A 20,886-nucleotide genomic window follows, 5' to 3' on the forward strand; every position below is an offset into this window, starting at 1 on the left:
GAACCAGTGGGATGGAGGGCGAGGGGAGCACCACGGCGGAGACGACACCAACTTAGATACCTCCTCTGATGGGAGCTCCCTGGTGGTGGCGGACTACTCTGTGACCACCCCATCTGCAGGTACAGCCACCACCCCCCATACCAGCACGGCCCTCCCAGTAGCCCCTCAACGAGTTGCCCATGCCCGCTCACCTAGGAGGGTGGGCTTCTCCTTCACCCCAGGAACCTCAGGCCCTGCCCCAGTGAGCCCTGCTGCCCTGAGTGAGGAGGCTATTGACCTCCTGAGATCCATCTCTGTAGGGCAGTTAACCGATGTGAATGGCATCCAGTGGCTGGCATCCCAGATGCAGCAATTCAATGCATTCCTGGAGGGCATTCACGGTGGATTGGCGGCCCAACAGAGATCGATTCAGGCTCTGGCCTCCTCTCTGATGGCAGCCATTGTCCCTGTATCTACCGTCCCCCCTCCAACTACCACTTCCAAATCCCACTCCCCTCAACTCCAACCCATCCCAGGCATGAATACAGACAAGCATGCACACAAGGCAACACACAAGAGTGACACAGACAACCACAATCACCTCACTTCATCCCACAGGCACTCACACAAACACCATACAGTTGCAGACATGAAATCATCCACTGCCTCCACTGTCTCCCCCTCCTCCTCCAACTCCTTCCCAGTCACATCCACACTCACACTGGCATGCACTACATCTACATCCACTATCAACATCACCACACCAAGCAGAACACACACCTCACTGGCAGACACCTCCACAACAACCATGCACATGTCCACTGTGTCCTCTTCCACCATGTCTGTCCCCCACTCTTAAGGGACACAAACGCAAGCATTCACACACCCAACAGCCAACCACCTCACATCAGCATACAACCCACGCACCTGCACCCATGTCCATTAGACATACAGCTCCAACAACCACTCCCTCATCCTCCACTCCCATTACTCCTCCATCCTCCTTTCCCACCGTCCCTAAAAAGCTTTACCTTTCCCAATTTGACCTCTTCCCTCCCCCTCCCCCCCGCCCCGGCACGTATGGGCAGGGTACCAAGGACACAAACCAGCACCTCAGCCAAATAGTCCACGGGGACAGTGGTAGCACCACCTCCTCGTGGTGGGAAGGATACCAAACCTCTATCACAGAAGGGGAAAGAGCCAGCACCATCAGGGAAGAAGGGGAAGGGGCCTACACCACCAGGGAAGAATGTGAAGAGTCCTGCACCACCAGGGAATAGGGTGAAGAGTCCTGCACCACCAGGGAAGAGTGTGAAGGGGCCTGCACCACCAGGGAAGAGTGTGAAGGGGCCTGCACCACCTGTGAAGAAGGGGAAGGGACCTGCACCAGCTGAGAAGAAGGGGAAGGAGCTTGCACCACCAGGCAGAGAGGGGAAGACCCCACCCACCCCTGCCAGGAAGGGTAAGGGATCCACGACCCATGGACAGGAGGAGATGAGGCACTCTATGCCAACGGAGGCTGTCAGGCTAACACTGCCACCATCACCAGCTGTCACGGGCCCCCACTGCCAGCTGTGGAAGTGCAGCCATCAGTGAGTGCAGGGGCTGCCCAGGAGGCTCCTCCAACAACCACCACAGTGCAGCAATTGGACAGTGCAGAGGCTGCCCAGGATGCTCCTCCAACCACCACCACAATGCAGCCAACCGACAGTGCAGAGGCTGCCCAGGAAGCTCCTCCACCACCACCACAGTGCAGTCATTGGACAGTGCAGGGGCTGCCCAGGAGGCTCTTCCAACCACCACCACAATGCCAACATCGGACAGTGCAGAGGCTGCCCAGGAGCCTCCTCCAACCACCACCACAGTGCAGCCGTCACCGCCAGAGGACGCCAGGTAGGCCACCCTCCAGGAGCTGCTGTGCGGGCTGTTCCCTCCAGAACCAGTGGGGGAGTCACCCACTTCAGAGACTGTGGCCTTGCACTCCCCAGGACAAAGTAATGGGCATGTTGCCGCATCCAGAAACAGTGGGGGGGTCACCCACTTCAGAGACTGTGGCCTTGCACTCCCCAGGACAAAGCAATGGGCATGTTGCCCCATCCAGAACCAGTGGGCGAGTCACCCACTTCAGAGGCTGTGGCCTTGCACTCCCCAGGACAAAGCAATGGGCATGTTGCCCCATCCAGAACCAGTGGGTGAGTCACCCACTTTAGAGACTGTGGCCTTGCACTCCCCAGGACAAAGCAATGGGCATGGTGCCCCATCCAGAACCAGTGGGGGAGTCACCCACTTCAGAGGCTGTGGCCTTGCATTCCCCAGGACAAAGCAATGGGCATGTTGCCCCATCCAGAACCAGTGGGAGAGTCACTCACTTCAGAGGCTGTGGCCTTGCACTCCACAGGACAAAGCAATGGGCATGTTGCCCCATCCAGAACCAGTGGGCGAGTCACCCACTTCAGAGGCTGTGGCCTTGCACTCCCCAGGACAAAGCAATGGGCATGTTGCCCCATCCAGAACCAGTGGGCGAGTCACCCACTTCAGAGGCTGTGGCCTTGCACTCCCCAGGACAAAGCAATGGGCATGTTGCCCCATCCAGAACCAGTGGGCGAGTCACCCACTTTAGAGACTGTGGCCTTGCACTCCCCAGGACAAAGCAATGGCCATGTTGCCCGATCCAGAACCAGTGGGGGAGTCACACACTTCAGAGACTGTGGCCTTGCACTCCCCAGGACAAAGCAATGGGCATGTTGCCCCATCCAGAACCAGTGGGAAAGTCACCCACTTCAGAGACTGTGGCCTTGCACTCCCCAGGACAAAGCAATGGGCATGGAGCCCCATCCAGAACCAGTGGGGAAGTTCCCGTATTCAGCTGACGTGCCCCACCCCCACTCCCGTGAGGTGCATTTCCACTTGCAAAATGATGCCACTGCAATGTTCTCTCCGGATGTGTCAGGATACAGCTTGGGCCTTGGACTCTGCCCTGTGGCTTTGTGTGCCCTCATGACTTTGGACTGGGCATTGGCCCATTATGGACATGTGTGTATATTTGGTTTGTGTGGTGGGTTTTGCTATGCTAATACATTGTAGGTACTCCAGCATTGTGGTCCGTGTTTTATTATGCCATGTGTCGTGTGCCATTGTTTTCGTGTGCAGCTGGTTGTTTGTATGGTGTGTGTGTGTCGGCAGTGTGCCGTGCATGTGTGTGTCAATCTTGTTTTCCTCACACCCTCCCTTGTGTGCTAAGCAGCTGTACTCACCGTCTTCGTCTTTGTCGGCGTTGGTGTTCCAGGTGGAGCATGACGTAGAAGATCACTGGGAAAACTTGCAGTTCGGGTTCCATGGCGCCCGGGTTCTTCCCTGTGTCTCCAATGGTGAGTCCTTTCACTTCTGAGCTCTGTTTCTGACAGGATTTTGTTGGCGTTGGTACCACCCCGGAAAAGGTGGCATTTTGGTGTGTCTTAATATGGTGGGCAGTACTTTGTCTCCCGCCTGGCTGTTGTTGGCTGCCGCCGTGGTGAGTGTTGTTTCCGGCGTGGCGGCTGGTGTGGTACATTGGTTGTCTATGGGAGTTATCACCGCCATGGTCATAATTTAGCCGTACTTACCGCCAGCCTGTTGGCGGTATTACTGCCACTTTATCACTCACAACCAGGGTCATAATGAGGGCCATAGTATCTGTAAGTGGTATTCTCACCTATTCACATCATACCTGTTAGAAATTGGGTTTTTGGTTGGCAGTCAGGTTACCCCCTGTCCAAGCAATAAACCTCACTCTAGTCAGGATGAAAGAGAATCACCCTCAGCTAACCCCTGCTTACCACCTTGGCAGCTTGGCACGAGAAGTAGGCTTAACTTCAGAGTGCTAGGTGTAAAGTATTTGTACCAACACGGACAGAAAACACTACAAAATGACACAACACAGGTTTAGAAAAATAGAGAATATGTATCTAAACAAAACAAGACCAAAATGACAAAAATCCACAATACACAAGTCAAGTTATCACTAAAAATGCAAAAAGAGTCTTCATGTAATTCTAAACACACACTAACACTGTTAGCGTGAAAATGTACCTTGGGTGTGTCAAAAATAACCCTGCACGGGTGAGTGTGCGTCAAAAAGGGTTTGCGATGTATCGATTTCACTCACAAGCGAGACCTTGCGTAATTTCTCCTTTCGTCGGGTCAGGCGCGTTGTTTCTTCTCTCCGCAGGAGAGCAATGCATCGATCCGGTCAGCACTCTCAGGTCTGGGCAGGCTTTGCATTGTTTTTACACGCCCAGCGGTATTTGTGTCGGAAATCCAGCCGCACGATGATCTGAAAACCACGCAGAGCGGGTTGTGAACTCCCAGCCTCCGTCAGTGAGGCTGCGCGTCATTTCTCCAGTCGTGTTGTAGACGAGCGTCGATTTTCAGCCACAAAGCCTGGGGCACGTCTATTTTTCAGCTGCAGATCGGAGTTGCGTCGATCTTTTCCCCGCACAGTGTTCTGTGTGTGGATTTCTTCCTCTTATGCTGTCAGCTTCTCTTTCCAGGGTCCCAGGAACTGGATGGGCACCACAGGGCAGAGTAGGAGTCTCTCCAGAAACTCCAGGTGCTGGCAGAGAGAAGTCTTTGCCGTCCCTGAGACTTCAAACAACAGGAGGTAAGTTCTAAATCAAGCCCTTGGAGATCTTTACAAGATGGGAGGCACACAAAGTCCGGTCTTTACCTTCTTACTCTGGCTGAAGCAGCAACTGCAGGATAGCTCCACAAAGCACAGTCACAGGCAGGGCAGCTCTTATTCCTCAGCTCTTCAGCTCTTCTCCAGGCAGAGGTTCCTCTTGGTTTCCAGAAGTGTTCTAAGGTCTGTGGTTTTGGGTGCCCTTCTTATACCCAATTTCTCCTTTGAAGTAGGCCTACTTCAAAGCAAAGTCCCTTTTGAATGTGAAATCCTGTCTTGCCCAGGCCAGGCCCCAGACACTCACCAGGGGGTAGGAGACTGCATTGCGTGAGGACAGGCACAGCCCTTTCAGGTGTGAGTGACGACTCCTCCCCTCCTTCCTAGCACAGATGGCTCATCAGGAAATGCAGACTACACCCCAGCTCCCTTTGTATCACTGTCTAGTTCGAGGTGCAACCAGCCCAACTGTCAAACTGACCCAGACAGGGAATCCACAAACAGGCAGAGAGTCACAGAAATGGTATAAGCAAGAAAATGCTCACTTTCTAAAAGTGGCATTTTCAAACACACAATCTTAAAATCAACTTTACTAAAAGATGTATTTTTAAATTGTGAGCTCAGAGACCCCAAACTCCACATGTCCATCCACACCCAAAGGTTATCTACACTTTAATCAGTTTTAAAGGTAGCCCCCATGTTAACCAATGAGAGGGACAGGCCTTGCAACAGTGAAAAGCAAATTTAGCAATATTTCACTGTCTGGCCATATAAAACACAATACTATGGGGGTCATTCTGACCCTGGCGGTCCATGACCGCCATGGCGGAGGGCGGCGGAAGCACCGCCAACAGGCTGGCGGTGCTTCCTGGGCGATTCTGACCGCGGCGGTAAAGCCGCGGTCAGAAAAGGGGAGTCGGCGGTTTCCCGCCGGTTTCCCGCTGGCCCAGGGTATCCGCCATGGCGGCGCTGCTTGCAGCACCGCCATGGGGATTCCGACCGCCTTCCCGCCAGCCTGTTTCTGGCGGTGTCCGCCGCCAGAACCAGGATGGCGGGAACGGGTGCCGTGGGGCCCCTGGGGGCCCCTGCACTGCCCATGCCACTGGCATGGCCAGTGCAGGGGCCCCCTAACAGGGCCCCACAAAGATTTTCACTGTCTGCTGTGCAGACAGTGAAAATCGCGACGGGTGCCACTGCACCCGTCGCACCCCTGCAACTCCGCCGGCTCCATTCCGAGACGGCTTCACTGTTGAAGGGGCTTTCCCGCTGGGCCGGCCGGCGGTCTTCTGGCGGTCGCCCGCCGGCCCAGCGGGAAAGCCAGAATGGCCGCCGCGGTCTTTTGACCGCGGAGCGGTCTTTCGGCGGGAACCGCTTGGCGGGCGCCGACCGCCGCGGTCAGAATGACCGCCTATATGTCCTACCTTAACTATACACCGCACCCTGCCCTTGGGGCTACCTAGGGCCTACCTTAGGGGTGTCTTATATGTAAGAAAAGGGAAGGTTTAGGCCAAGTCAAATTTACAGTTACAACTGAACACAGACACTGCAGTGGCAGGTCTGAGACATGATTAAAGAGCTACTTATGTGGGTGGCACAACCAGTGCTGCAGCCCACTAGTAGCATTTGATTTACAGGCCCTGTCACCTCTAGCGCACTCTACTAGGGACTTACTAGTAAATCAAATATGCCAATCATGGATGAACCAATCAACCATACAATTTACACAGAGAGCATATGCACTTTAGCACTGGGTAGCAGTGGTAAAGTGCTCAGAGTTCAAAAGCCAACAGCAACAGGTCTGAAAAAATAGGAGGCAGGAGGCAAAAAGATTGGGGATGAACCTGCATAAGCCAAAAAGTCCAACAATACCCATATGAATATATTGTAAATGTGTGTTCATCTTCACTATAGTCATTGAAACTGATATGTCCAACTCTTTTCCCAAGGAACATTGGCTATGGTGTGAACAGATGACTACAACTACCATAATGCCCTGTTTTTGTAGATACAAAACTATAGTTCTGTATAATGTTGCTCCACCTTCCTTAACTCCCATATGTGCACACATTTCAACAAATTGTGAAATTCACAGTCACTGTGTCAAGCTATGGTTTAAACTGTTAGTTGTTGCGTACCTCAAGCATGTTGCCACCTTCTCATGGCTACATTGAAGTGATGGCAATGCTCACATATTTCATACTCCTCTGCGTCCTACATTGCGATGTGGCATGCTTTGTAAAAGTAATATTCTCACACAATTTACATTGCATTTTCCATATGATAACCAATGACAGTTGCATGTTGAAGTTGACAGACATTGCTTCAAGTGTCTTTTAGCCTGCTAGGCCTTGGAATGTTCCAGCATTTTAATCTACTTACCACCGTGTTGTGTTGAAAGTCTACTACATGGAATGTTAAGTGTTGAAATAACACTTTTGCATTCAAGGGCATTTATACAGCATCATCACTGGAGTTGGCATCTGTGTAAATCAGCCTGCATGTGTAAAACAATGAAAATCACAGCAAGGCCTAATCATTCTATCAGTCTGATTTTCCTTTTTTAAGTTGCCCCATTTGTAGCTAAAGCCACATAAAGTGCACTATTGAGATATTAATTACATAGTCTCTGCATCCTTTTCAGGTCCAACACCCCGGACCAGTGGAACAGTGACTGCCATCCAAGACACCTCCACTCCAGACCAGGAGCAAGCCTTCAGTGAGGACACCACTCCTGCAAGTCTGCATGATCAGGAGCAATCTGATCCATCTGGTCAGTCTGGCCAGCAGCTCCAGTGGTTTACACTCAGCCCACACCTACACATCCCACCCCAGCTGCAACAAATCCTCACCCAATGATTCTCTTGCTTCCTGTGTCCAAAGGAGCATCACACCAATCTTGTTAGCCCCCAGTCCTGGCTGCTGTTTAGAACACAACACCGCAACCAGGTCTGCCAAGAACCAGGGGGATGGGGCACTCCACTTCTAGGGCACAGGGTATTGGGGGTAGGGGTTGTGGGAAGGAAGCCGTGGGTCAGCCATGTGAGGCAACTGGTGTATTAGTCAGACAGAAAACCATTGACTAAGTCTTGGGATTAGCCCAGCAGTCCCAAGACGTGATGGGCCAGTTAATAACTGAGCTCAGGGAAATCAGGGAGTTGCGTAGGGAGCTAATTTGCAAAATACATAATCATAATGAAAATATGAGCTCCTTAACTGGGATGCTGTTTGACATATTTCACCTGCCCCCTGTGTACAGTCTACATCTGGCACCATAACACCACTGCCAGCCACAGACAGGGAGGCCCAGCCACATGGGGAGCCTGCCCCTCCCATCCCAGGACCTGCAACTGTTCCCCCCACTCCACGTCAGAGGGGACAGTTATCCAGACCACCAGGAGAGGATGGCAAGACCACCACCACCACCTCCAAGAGACGCAAATCCTAATTTCCTCCAGTGTGAGTCTAGCATTCACTCTGTGGATTATTTCTGAGACACAGCTACCTTTTCAGATGACTGTTGTATTTTGTACATTGGAATCCAAACTGTTTTTGGCTCTACCACCATACTTTCATCCAGCATGATAGACTTAGTTCTTTCAGTTCCACTTTTTTTTATTTATATTTCTGTGTTTTGCTTCATGACAATAAATGGTATGGGCACAGACTGCAAGATTATTGTTGAACTATTTTGTGGCCTTTCATTTGTCATGTCTTTCTTCCACCATCATGTAGTCATGTCTTCTGAACATTTATTGGCCAAAGAAAATTTGTATTGACAAAGACCTAAAGTGAAACAAACACACATCACACAATAACACAAATCATTATGTAATTGGAACAGACATATGTTGGCAACAAGTCCTTGAAGAAAAAAATCTAGGTTTCAATAACCAGGCCTAACACTAATTTTCTGTGCCATTCAGGGTTATACGCTTCATGACCTTGACACCATGAAGGAAAGGGAATATTTGAGGAGATTAAATGAAATAGGCAAACTATCACTGATGCATGACCACAGTTGGAGCCATACATCCTGCTCTTGCAATAGGAATCCTAGATCAATACTACTAATATTCTACATCACTGCAGTAACAACATGTCAGGCCACATGACCAGTACAGGACACTGTGGCAGTATCTGGTGCAATGGCTACCTCCACTATACACAAAAGGAAGATTTAGCAAATGTGGGGGAAGACCAGTATGCTAGGGTTAGACATACACATGTGGCTTGAGCAAGTTAAGTGGCACATATTGCCTTGATGTCACCATCACACAGATCTGGTGCAATCTCATTAACTTCTATGCTATCAGAGTACAAGTTGTCACTCTATGATATTTGCCCATTCCAAGTGGGTGTCTGTCCCAGGATCCACACATGTTCACTTTGTACTTTTCCAACAGCAACATATCACTGCAGATGTCACAACTTTGAAATGTCCAAATGAAAATGACATGGAGAAGGACCCTGTAACAGAATAACAAGGGAAAATTAATGATTTCTCATATTCAACCTGACTCTAAAGACAAGTTATGTGGACACACATGCTTAGCACAAGCATAGTTAATCTCTGTCAATGACCACACTGAAACACTGATCCACTAACATCTGTTCCTTGGACTTTCCCGCGCTGACCATTCCTAACAAATTACCATGGCAGGCTGATATGTTCCCTATGTCACATGTTGTTCTACATTAGAGGTTACAACTTGTAAAGGTAAACTTGTAAAGGTAAACTTACACACAGGTGAAGAGGTGGTCAATCACATCTTGATGTGTGTCAACTTCTTCTTCTTCACCACCGTCATCTCCATTGGGCATTCCAACATCCTCAATTGGGAGCTCATCACGGTCTCCCTCCTCAGTAATTACAGGGATGTTTCTCTGCAGGGTGATGTTATAGAGAATGCAGCAGGCAACCGTGATTTGCCACACATTATCGGGTGAGTAGAGGAAGGCTCCACTGGTTGTCCAGGCACCTAAACCCGGCCTTCAGGAGCCCGAAAGCCAGCTCCACTGGCCAACGCATTCTTCCATGTGCCTCGTTGCAGCAGACTTCCCCTGGTGTTGTTGGATTCCTCAGCGGTGCCAATAACCATGGTTGGTTAAGATACGCTGAGTCTCCTACACAGTAGCAACACATCAACAGATTACTCACATATCAAGCCATTGTTCATTCCTAAACTAGGATTCAGGCAAAAGATCATCAAGTCATTTTTAGTACTTACCAACAAGCCGGGCTCTCTCTGGTCCAAGATGTAACATCTGAATGGGTATGTTGCTGTTCTGTAGCACGAATAAATCATGTGTTGACCCAGGGAAGCGGGCACACACACTTGAGATGTATAAGTCTGGTAAGTAGACAACTTGTACATTGATAGAATGGAAGTTCTTGTGATTGTAGTTTACCTCTTCCCTTGTGTGTGGTGGCATCAAGGCAATAGGTGTGCCATCTATTGCTCCAATATGTGGTAGTCCCCCCAAAGCATAAACGTCTCCCTTCACGGTGGCCAAATCGATGGTGGCAAGCCCTGGAAAGGGCCGAAACACCTGAGGCTGTTGCCTCCTACCCATGGCTGGGTTAAGACGTCTGTATGTATGGAAAAGAAAATATCAGATGAAACGGTCACACTATGCTTTTAATGTCAACACACATCAGTCTTCTTGGTAACAGCGGAAATGTCATTGGTTGAGACACATATTCACATCAAATTTCTGAACCTCTTATTTTTGTTTCCCAATATTATTTTACATTTATTTCATTATGTGCAAGTAATACATTTGAAATGTATTATCTGCACATCATTTAAAAAACATTTTTTTTGCAAAAATACGGTCAACGGAGGTAGTACTTCCCCCGCAGCACTATCGGTGCCAAACACAGTCACGGTTCACATTTTATTGTGTCAAATCTTGCCAAAGAAAGTGTTGTTCATATCTGACATTTAGAAATCCACCAGTGTCCATTTTGATTGCTGGTGACACACTAACAATTGAAAAATGCACAGCTGCACACCCTAAAATGATGGCTGCCTGACCTTGCCAACAGGGCATTGGCTACCCGACGGCGGTCGGCAGAAGATTACCTTGTAGCAGATGGTACCATCCATGATGGGTCCTACCATAGGCTACCATGTGTGACGGCTACGCATGAAAGCCAATAGCTATGTCCATCTCCATACGGCCAGCGCCTGCTGTGTACTTGTATGCTGGGTTGTGAAAAAACACTCACTTGCCTCCTAATATTGCAGTAAAAAAAAAAACTCCTCAATTTTTTGCTGTTGTTACCGAGATGTGGGAACCATAATGCCGTGAAAACCAGGGGTTCTGGACCCTGCCTTCAGCACGGAGGAGGTGGAGCTCCTTGCCAGGGAGGTTCTCCCGCAGTACAGCCGGCTCTATGGGACCTCAGAGGAACAGGTGCATGTCTGAATGGGGAATGTCTGACTGAGTAACCTATTCCTTTCTGATACACAGACTATTTTATTCCTTTTTGGTAATGGGGGATGTATTGTGATTGAAGTTAACAGAATGGTGTAGTCAGGACCGAATGTTTTAATTCACTGTCTGAAACGTCTGTGCATTGCAATGTTAAGTCACCTGAAAGTAGAAGCTGTAATGTGTGCCTATGTAACACACAAATCCTATTTCATCACACAAACTGCAGGCCACTGACTACCAGTAGCCAGCAGAGAGTTTACCAGTAGTATGACTGACACACAACCAATATTGAAATGATAGTGACATTGAAAGAAAAATGTAGTGGGTCTGGAGTTGTCTAATACTGTACTGTCAAGTTGGATTATAGCACATCATATGTTGCTCGGTATGGTTTGAACCTGTCATGGGACCACCTATAGGTAAAGTTAGTTTATGTGTAGCAATTTCAGAGGACACTAGCTCGCAATCATCCATTCCAGTCTATCCCATTCCAACACACACACTTGTTCATACATCTCACAAATCTCTGCTCTCGTTGACACATAGCAGCCCTTCTACCTTGCCTTTGGTCCTAGTATTTGATGCAGACAATGGGTTCTGACTCTTGGGAGTGTAGGCAGGAAGCCAATGTAGCTGTGCATGGGATTATGTGCAAGCATTGTACAAGTGGTGTGGCCTTTAGTAGCTCACAATGATTGTGAGGAATGAGGGGTGGCTCTCACAACAGGATATCTTGCATAGCACTGGCCAAGATGATTTTGTAGTCCTGACTAGGTAACATAAGGAGTTAGCAAGTATTGATGGTGCGCATGATGAAATCACTGCAAATCAGCCTTTCCAAGGTACCTGTAATATTTTGTTTGAAATTTTTTCTGGTTATTGTTTGGTGTATGTACCTGTGAATATCTAAAAAGTAATGTCACAACAGTACTGTCAAACGGAAACACTCACATTTCTTTTCTTGTTCTTTTCTGTCATCCATACATGTCAACGCCCATCAGAAGTGGAAGGTTTGTAAGGCCATCGCAAAGAAGGTGCGAACCCTTGCACTGTAGAAAGAGGTGGGAGTACCAGGTCGGGCAACACATGGGACTGCCAAGAGCCAAGTAAGGCAGTCCTCCCAGCAATCCAGGTGGGTATGCCACACTCTGACCCCTCTAATGGCCTGCATCCTTGCAGTGAATTATCTGGAGCATGATGGGCAGTACTGATGCTGTGTGTGGTGTATTGCTTTGTACTGAAGGATGCCACTAGATTTCTCCTCACAAGGTAATTACTATTGTGGGCAGATACATGGGTGCATGCAAACAAAGAGATTCCCAGCATTTTCACAATGCCATGAGAGACAGTTTCACAAAACAGGCCCCATGTCATGATTGGGTCAGATGGGATGGTACATCATAAATGTATGTAGTGACTGTCGGCCCCATCACTAATAGCTGTGGCAAACTGTGCAATAATAATGCAGCAGATATATAAGAATTGACATTGGTGAGTTTGTGCTATGACAATATGAGAATCTGCATCTGCACCAAAAGTATTGGAATTCTGTGTGCAGTGGCATAATTCCTCATCTGACACATGTTTGAAAGCAGTTTGCCCAGCAAACGTCTAGTGAGGTCATGTGGACAATAGTCCTTAGTCCTTCACAAATGTGCATGTAAGTCAGTCTGTGATTACCAAAGTGAATTTGTCTGCTAAACTATATTGACTGCAACAGACAGGAATGTGTCCACATTGGTGAGGGAGTTGTACGTACCACAGACAACAGTTTTGTGTCCTTAGTTCTGCCCAGAGGAGAAACTGATCACGGAGAGCAATGTGATACTGAAAGGGGCATTTGCATGTGTAAGGATACATCAAATGGATGTTGTGGTGTCCCATCTTGAGCAGTCCTTTTCCATCCTAACACCTTGCCCTTTCGGAGAAGTGAATCAGTTTCAGAAGCTTTTTTCGGTTTAAAAAATGTAACCATAAACGCAGGCATAAAAAATCAATAAAACACTAAAATCATACCACATAAAAACCCATCCACATTTAAAATCCTTAGAAGACACAGCAACACAGTACAATATCAACAGCCTATAGTGAGTCAAATTCAAACTCTATACTCTTTCTTAACCTCATCGCCCCTTTTAAAAAATTAAGAACATACACAACCACCTCCCCATCATCATTTTTAAGAACATAAGGGTTAACCTAACTTGTGCAAAATGATCCCTTTTCAGAACAGGCACAAGATAAACCTTGCATGGCAACTCGTAAAATGGACAGAACATGACAAAGTGCAAAGTATCCTGTGGGGAAATATGATCCCAACCACAGGGTGCTATTTTCTGCCCTCTAGTGGAGCCCTGAGGAAATGCCAGCAACAGATAAAAAGATCCATTCTAAATCTGGAAAGAAGGAAACAATCCAGTCTGTTCTTTACCCATTGCAGGTAGGGTTCGATAAAAGAAGTGGTCTGCAACATAATTTGTTGTCACACAAACGGTTTAGTAAGTGCCAAATCCTCCCTTGCTCTGTGTCTAATCCTAAAACAAATCTCCTTAACCCAAGTAAAATCAGCTTTGCTAATTACTTCCGGTAGCTAAAAAGGTCACTTCTCCCCAATGGATGTAAAACATCCCTAATGTATTTAACCCAGGAAATGTTGCAGGACATGTACCGTGGACAAACAGTCCCTAAGAATAGCTCATGTTAGTTTGAGGTCCTGCCTGCACCACATTTTAAGCCAGAAAGTAAGTGGGCAAAAAGCAACCAGAACTGAAAAAAAGCCCACACCCAACTCCTCATGTACTAACCTGGCCAGAATACATTGAGGGAGACATAAAATGCTACACAGAAACCTATTTTCCCCAGCTTGTAGTTTAGAGTGATCAAAGTATTCCCATATCTCACTGCCTTATCTTGCCTGTGATACACATTTTGCCCTATAGATCTGCAAAATAGCGCAGACAGACCCGCTGCACAGCCTTATGGCAAAGCTGAAAATAGCCGCATTAGCTTGCCCCAGTTCCTCACACTCCTTATACAGAAGGGGCGCCAACTTAATGCTGAGTTCCTGGGAGACAAAGGAGATTGTTCCTGCTTGTAGTGCAGGTGTTTAGGTGGAAAAAAGGCTTGGTTTGGCAGGTTTCCTGTCTCTCCAGGGATTAATAAGAGCCGGCTGGCAGCCGGTGTCCCCAGGCATGACTGTGGTGAGTTTGATGTCAACTGTTGCTCGGGGAAGAGCTTGTCTGCCTTATTCGAGCTTCACCACACCATGGTTGGTGTCTGTGCTTCGATCCCCTCTCAAAACTGTAGTGCCTCCATTTGCTCCTAATGACTGGCAGTGTATAATCCAACTGTATACAGTCGGGGCTACAGGCACTCATGCAGCTTCATAAGTTTTCATACCTTTCCCTTTCTCCTCTGCTGCTGCAGTCCACATTGCACAAGATGCCTGTCTCCCATGCTGTAGAAGTATGCTCACTTCCAAGGCCCCTTGACAATGCTCCCTGGTCTGCTAGTCTCCCTTCTGGGTGAGGGGACTCACCAGGGAACCAAGAACAACTGCCCTGGTTGTTAATGGTTTATGTGTACTGCTACTGATGCAAAATAGCCAAATGTCATGGATGACATTTAGCAAGCAGTACTTTTCATTCTTGGGCCTGTAGATTATCTTATTCTACTACAAAGCATAGTTGTATGTCTCAGTGTGCTAAATGCTGCTTTTTAAAAAGGTTAGGCAGCTGTGTGTCCTTTACCTGACCATGGTCACCTTCAGTCATGTAGTGTTTGTATGCCTCTGAGCTGAAAGAGTGTCATTTAAATTTGACTTTAATGATGCCTACTCCTAGAGCACCACAGAGCACTAAACTAGCCCCACAACCTACACTTTCTCCACCATGAGCACCCACCGATGCACTGCAACTAGGGGTGTTGAGGTGCTGCAGCTCCACCAAATAATCGTGAAGGAGGTCAGATGTAGAATGAGCAATAGAAATGCATTGTGATGTGTGTCGTTTGGCACTAATAACTTACGGTCTAATTCACAAAGGTAAACTTATATTCTTGTGTAAGTTTACAAATGTTTGCAGTTGACAAAGGTATTTTACTATTAGTACCTTTAGGACTGCGGAGTCTCTGCACATAAATGATAAGACTGTCCTAACTCTTTATATGCATAAACTCAGCAGTCATAAAAACACTACTAGTAAAATACCTTTGTTAATAGCAAACAATTGTAAACTTACACAAAAGTGTCCCTGACTTTCCGCAGACAGACCTCCATTGTTCAACTTCTTTTGGCAGATTGCTGCAACTGTTAGCATAGGTTGGGGCACCAAAATCTGCTTGGTTGGAACATGCACCAACACAATAACTTTTATGTTTATCCTTAGACCAGTATTCTAAGACACGCAATACCATGATACGGTATCATGGCAGCACAATGGACATTAAGTGCTGGCATGCAAGCATTTCTTGACTTTTACATTAGCAACATTTTGGTAGCTACTACTTGACCTGACTTAATATTTCAGCTGTTGCTCAGTCTTCCAGAAACACACAATTTCTGAAATAGCACAAAGGGGGCACCAAATGTTTGTAGCATAAATGTATGTATGTAGGTGGTATTTCCATAGCACAAGTCTGGTCACAAAGGCAGCAGAACGTCCTACAGAGTCAAAGTCATGCATAAAGTCAAGGAGTGATAGGAGAGGTAGTTGGTTTGTGGACAGTTATTGCAATGTGATGTTGTGTTCTTTAAAAAGGTGCCTCTTCAACTCTTTCCTAAATTGGAGCAGATTTGGAGCATTTCTGATGGATATGGGGATGTTGTTCCACATGGCTGGAAGAGGCCTGCTGCCTTGCTCTTTTCTTTTTTGTACACTGCTTAGTCTGCAGTCTGTTTGTGTCATGGTTGTGAGTGTGTCTAGAAGCACCAGAGATGATGAGTCTCTCTTAAGATAAGCAAGGGTGCTGGTTGTGTAAATGAAGCAGTCCTATCAGAATGGGGTCTTGTTATCATAATTTTTCATGGCCTCAATGAGACATGCTGGGGCATGTAAATTCTCCTGTAACATGTCAATGTGGAGTCTGGATGGCTATGGAGAAAGGCATTGCCACTATTTGGATGTGGGAGGGCTTGGACAGCAGTAACAAAGTCACTTTCTGTAAGACAAAACTCCACTTTCTTTAGAAGAGAGAGCTGGTACCAGGCTGTCTTTGTTTTTTTTTTACAATGAATTCCTTGAGGGTGATGTTGGGTGAGGTTGGCGTCCAGGGTGAATACAAGAGGCTCGGGATTTAGTGAAAGTTTCGTTTTGAGGCCATCAAGGTACATAACATTGATCCATGTTTGTACTATTACTTGTTTGTTTTTCTGTACTGGGTGATTCCAAAAAGAACTTTATACAAAGCAAGACAAGAAGCTTTGACCCAAAAAAAGAGGACCAGTACCATAGTGTAGTGTAGCAAGTCACCTAGGATTGAAACCATTACAAATTCCATTCTGTGGTTGGGTAGTAAACAGGGGCTATTTCGAGGAGCTTTGCCCTGCTGCTGAAAGCAGAAAAATAAAGGGATAATAAAAGTATTTTATTATCCCTTTATTTTTCTGCTTTCGTAGGGAGGGGTGGGGCCAGCATCCTCCACGTCAACAAGTGGAGGAGGAGTGGTGGTGCACTTCTAAGTGTGCATGTCAGTTTGGCCGGCTGTCTGAGGCTGGCTAAACTGACATGTGTACTCAGAACACCCCACCTGGCTGTGTTGCACAGCCAGGTGGAGACCAAGCACAGTGTCCCACCCCCTGAGGAGCATTTCTGTCGATCAGGCCAATCCCCGTGCTTCTTTCATGCTGCAGTATGAAAGAAGCATCTGGATTGGGTAGGGAGGGAGAAAGAAGATAAGAGGTGGCTGGAGCGCCGAAACACAAATGCGGCTGGTAAGTTTATTTTTTGTACTGCCCTCCCCGCTCCATTCGCTGCTCCACATGCCCTCTGCTCCGCATACTGCCCCCCTCGCTTCCCCACACCTTCCTAGTAGTAGCTGCTACTGGTAGTAAAACTATTAAAAGGGGATCAAGTAGGATGTTTCAACAAATTCCTGTTGTTAAAAAGATACAGATCTTTCAAACAGTTAAGCCAGGTACAAGTAGATAGATACTTCATTATAGTTTGGAGGGTCAATTACATATAGGACTGGCTTTTTAAACACATGCTTGAGAACTACTCTCTTACGATTAATATTAATCAACCAGTAATCAGTGATGTTCGTGAGCGTGATTTTGTCCTTAATAAGCAGCATGCTGTGGATCTTGTAGCTCCCTCCTTGTTATGCATTTGAATGTTTTTTCAAATATAATGTAAACAATTCATTAATTCAGGCTTGCCAGTTCAGCTGTCTATACATATCATTACCAGTTATTTAAAGTACACCTGGAGTGGGCAGTAGCTTCTACCAGCTCCGACCAGAACAGTACTTTTCTCTTACTTTATTCTACCGGCTGTTTGGTGTACTATTCCACCTCCTATGGAGAGTTTCCATTACAATGTATAAGGAACTATTGCATATCTCAAAAGTAGTACGTTGAATAATCACGTATTATATTGTGATAGATGCACTATATGAAGCATTTGTGGGTTTTTTCACGGTAGCAGTTTTTTCTTAAGACTCATGGAAGTTAGACCTATTGGTTTTGCCAATGTTTGTTTAGTTTGGCCACCACTACGGGGAGACTAACTGGCCTGTAGTACTTTCTACTCAAGCCCATGTGTGGGATTTGCCCTTTTAGGTCCTAGAGCAAAATGCCTCTTGTTTTAGTGCAACTGCATTCAAGCTCCTCTAAAAAGCTAGAATGTAACTGATCCAGACGCAGCGCTATATTCTCTTTTAGGTGTACAGGCAGCAACATTCCGTTTGCGTATTAACTGCTATCCACCTCTTCTCCTTTATACTTTTCCGTGCAGGTTCCATTGTAAATATCGTGGGTCATGGGGTAGGTCAGGCGGAAATGAGAATTCCACTTTTAAACAAAAGCAGTGACTTCATCTTCTTCCCACAACTACATACCAGCTGCCTCTGCTACAGAGAGTCAGAGAAGCGGAAGCGAATCACCGGGGTTTTGAAATCCATTCATTTGAAGCACTTAATTATGACACAGCAATCTTGCTTCAGCATGGATGTGTCGCAGCACCACGTTCACCCCGGTTTCATCTACTGTAGTCCAGACCTTGTCCCCAGGAATGCGTTTCCACGAGAATCTTCTGAGGAGAGCACTCGCCCTTCTCCAAGTTTTACCCCATGGCATCTGTCGGTGACGTGTTCGATGCTAGATCTGCGTATATATATATTTATATGACCGTTTTGTTGTGGTTTATGAGTCTAGCATTAAGACATTCACTTGCCGAAATAGTATCGTGGAGCCTCACGTGGTTATGCATACCTATATAACTTCCTGTGTAAAAACCCACGCCAGGACATGTCACACGTATCCATAAAGCAGACATTTTGACGTAAGTTTGCAGTAAGTATCGAGTCGGTTAGCAGTCACTTCTGAACTATTGGAAACATTATAAAATGTAACGCAGCGCGGCAGAGCAAGCAACGATTCGGCGCTGAGTCAAAGGGAGAGTGAAAAACAGAGCAATATCTATTAAGTTACTGCACTGTTTTTCTCTCCCCTAGCCCTGGCACACCTTAGGCTGCCATGCACCAGGGAGCACACCATGTATCCACAGTGGGTTCTGTTAAAGGGAACCTTCCAGTACAACAATCATAATTTAACACTTTTCTCATTTTGTGCTGTTTTGGGGACAGAAAAGTCCCCTGCGTGGTAATAGACATGCATCCCTGACCTAACTGCCCCAGCTGCAGCCGTATCTGGATCCTTGGCACCAACTTTTTCGTCATGGGCGAACACAGATGAGTATGTGCTATGACTTAGGCCTGCCTCATGGATTAGTCTTCTCAGACAGGGAGAGGCGAACAAAGTGTTATCCTGGTAATCGTAAGGGACTGCTGCCCTTAACCAGACGAAAGTAGCACGAGCCCAGTGGTGGCAGCAGACCATTCTTGGGTTGAGCGTGCAAGCGCTCTGGCCTGCTGTAATCAACATGTTTTCTTGACTTTAACAAAGTACGCGCAACAACAGAGAGAGAGCAGCAGTTGATTTAAGGCAGTACAGGCTGTGAAAGAGAAGTCTCTGGCAATGTGTCGAGTGGTGCGAAGTTACGAGACCATCAGAAGCTCCTTATTGCTCAATCTTAAAGTGTGGAAATGCAGTTAGCAATGTAGTCTCACCATTAGGTAGAGGGGGACATTGCCTATCAAGGACTTATGCGTGAGACAACAGATTTTAAACAAAGTGCATTTGCGAATGGGAAGCCCAGGAAGATCTCTCAAAATAGGAACCAAGGGAGAGCCTGCCAGAGGATTGCTGACTAGGAGGGTGGCAGTATTTTGCACCACCCGGAGCTTAGACAGTAAGATGTCTTAAAGGCCATAAATAGTGCATTACTGTAGTATAGGCAACGCAGACCAGTGTTTTCCTGACAGAAGGTGGTAGCCAAGGAAAGACCCTCCTCAGAAGTCTCACAGTCACTAAACAGGATCCGCATAATGCCATGATGTGATTCTTAATCGAAAGTTCTAAATCTAGTTTAACGCCCAGATTTTTCGCGGCATGACATGGTGATGGATTGCCCCCAGATCAGCAGGCCAGTAGTCGGGGGTCCAGAGAAGCTGGGCTTTCTGGAACAGTAAGATCTTGTTTTTTTCACCATTTATTTGGAGACAGTTGGTTGTCATCCAGGCAGCAGTTTTCCTAAGACAGTCTTGGAAGTGGTGTTTTGCCGCTTTGCACATTTGGAGCTGGGACAGCCATCCCAGACAAATGTGTGGATTGTCTGCATTCCTGAGAGCTGGATGGGACACACATTGGAGGAAGGAAGAGCCAGGCTCCCTTGTGCACTTCAAAAGGGCTCTTTAATTCTGTAAATGTCACTACTCAATGGGGCCTGGGAATATTCCAGGAAGAAAATGGGACTAATAAGAGAATCTAAAGAATTGGGGCAGAGTCCTGGATAAACTTTAGCTAGCCATGTATCTGTGAGGATGCCTTCTAGATGTGATCCTCTAGTCATTTCCATGGCCTGTGTGTGGCGCTATCAAGTTTGGAGTCGCTCCTGCTGCAACAGACTGCTTCCTGGACAAAGGACAAGACAGACGAAAGGGCAGTTCAAAGGGGGCAATCCCCACATCACAAACTTCAAAGATTCAGACACCAAATCACATCTGGGTCTGGAAATGGATATAGTAAAGGAAGCTTAACCCTCCCAGAATTGTCATCTTGAAGATGTACATCAGTGTGTGGAGAAGCTCCGCATGACTTCTTCTCCCTGTGACCAGGACTGGGGACTGAGATCTGCAGGTCTCCCAAATGGGTGAGGGGGCATCGTCCAGGAGAATCAAGGCCACTCGACCTGGAGCCTGGAACCCTCCCAGAATTGTCATCTTGAAGATGTACATCAGTGTGTGGAGAAGCTCAGCATGACTTCTTCTCCCTGTGACCAGGACTGGGGACTGAGATCTGACGGTCTCCCAAATGGGTAAGGGGGCATCGCCCAGGAGAATCAAGGTCACTCGACCTGGAGCCTGGAACCCTAGCATCTGCCTGCTTTCCAAAACCAGAGGACCATGAGGAGAAGAGCACCTGGAGGGAGATGTCCAGTGAGGATTCTGTGAAGTGGATCCTGGTGCAGAGTATGAGATTCTAGGTCCAAGTTTAGGACCATTGTACTGGATGGGACGTCCACCCAAGTGCTGCT

This window comes from Pleurodeles waltl, chromosome 2_2 (genome assembly GCF_031143425.1).
Source record: "Pleurodeles waltl isolate 20211129_DDA chromosome 2_2, aPleWal1.hap1.20221129, whole genome shotgun sequence".
Taxonomy (NCBI): Eukaryota; Metazoa; Chordata; class Amphibia; order Caudata; family Salamandridae; genus Pleurodeles; species Pleurodeles waltl.